Source organism: Scyliorhinus torazame, chromosome 24 (genome assembly GCF_047496885.1).
Source record: "Scyliorhinus torazame isolate Kashiwa2021f chromosome 24, sScyTor2.1, whole genome shotgun sequence".
Classification (NCBI taxonomy): domain Eukaryota; kingdom Metazoa; phylum Chordata; class Chondrichthyes; order Carcharhiniformes; family Scyliorhinidae; genus Scyliorhinus; species Scyliorhinus torazame.
Window position 1 is genome coordinate 51,637,471 of NC_092730.1, and position 1,731 is coordinate 51,639,201.

Here is a 1,731-nt window from a genome sequence, read left to right on the forward strand (position 1 = left end):
TCGATTTTACTTTAACAACCAAACCAAATTGAACAGGAATTAAAAAGCCCATTGAGTTGATAAAATAAATTTTGCCTGGGAGGTAATGGTAAAATGGTGTCAGCGGCACGCTGACCACCGGCTGGCTCGTTGGTCTAGTGGTATGATTCTCGCTTAGGATCTTCTGCTGCCATAAAATGAGAGAGAGCCCGGGTTCAGATTGCGGACTGTGCAAATAACTTTTTAAAATCTGTACGATCGATATGGTGCCATTGACTGAAATCGGGAGTAGTTTGGAGGAAAGGGAGGGAGGGAGCGAGGGTCATGTTTAGAGCTTAACCACTTCTTCACGCCAGTTCTTCGGCTGCCAACAGTACAGTCGAGGTGACCCAGTTGACCTCTTCCAGAATCCTCCTCTGCCGCTTCCACTGGATGAATTTCCTCATGTTTGTCCACTGGAGGGGTTCTTCGGCTACTTGTCTGTGAAAGCAGCACCGGAAGCAGCTGTGGAGACAGATTCCAATCTCCAGGATGCAACTCTCCAATTGGATACTTCACTTTGATCAGATCTTACACTCTCGTTTAGAGAATCATTGAATAGTTACAGATCAGGCGAAATCCATTTTGCCCACCGTGTCCACGTTGGTCGCCGAGAGCTGGCGGTAGTCCCGTGATAAAAACAGAAAATGCTGGAAAATCCCAGTAGGCCTGGCAGCATCTGTACAGAGGGAAACAGAGTATGAGAAGCAGGGTCATACTTGACTCGGAACTGTAACTCTCTTTCTCTCTGCACAGATGTTGCCAGACCAGCCGAGTAATCCAACATTTTCCAATTCTCTTTCAGGATTTTATGAAGAATCTGCATTATGAAGAATGTGCTCGACGCTCCTATTTATAAAGATTGGTCCCGGATGTCTATTGTTCTGTTCGCAGTGGAGGCCAACAAACCAGAAAGAACCAAATTGACCTAATGATCCCGATAAGATAAGCAAGGGACAAAAAATAGTTTATTTGGATTTTACTTTAACAACCAAACCAAATTCAACAGGAATTAAGAAGCCCATTGAGTTAATAAAATAAGCTTCGGTTGGGAAGTAATGGTAAGATTGTTTCAGCGGGACGTTGATCAGAAGGTGGCTCGTTTGTCTAAGGGTATGATTCTCGCTTTGGCGATTCTCACGTAGGAAATTCTGCTGCGATAAAATACCAGAGGTCCCGGGTTCCAATCCCGGACGAACCCTGCCAAGCAGTTTTTAACATCTGTGCGATCGATATGGTGCCATTGACTGAACGCGGGAGCAGTTTTGAGTAAACGTAGGGAGGGACGTGTTTGGCGCTTAACCGCTCCTTGACACCTGTTCTTCGGTTGCCCACAGTACAGTCGAGGTGACTCAGTTGACCCCTTCCAGAATCCTCCACTGCTGCCTCCACTGAATGAAGTTCCTCCTGTTTGTCCACTGGAGGCGTTCTTCACTGAGTTCTGAATTTGGTGCATTTGCGTGAGAGTTTCGTGACTGAGGGTGTATAAGGGTTAATTTTGATCTAAAGTCTAGTCTTTCTTTTATTTAGTTAATTAACTTAAAAGTTCCTGTTTGGTTGAGAAGGTGAATTTTCATCAAGCTTGAAACAAAGGTTCTACTTGTCGGTACTTGCAGCTGGAGCTTATTAATTAGCTAATTGGATTAGGCCAGTCTCCAGAGGCTAGATTCACGGTATAAAAGTGATCCAGCTACAGTGCACACTTTGTTTCCT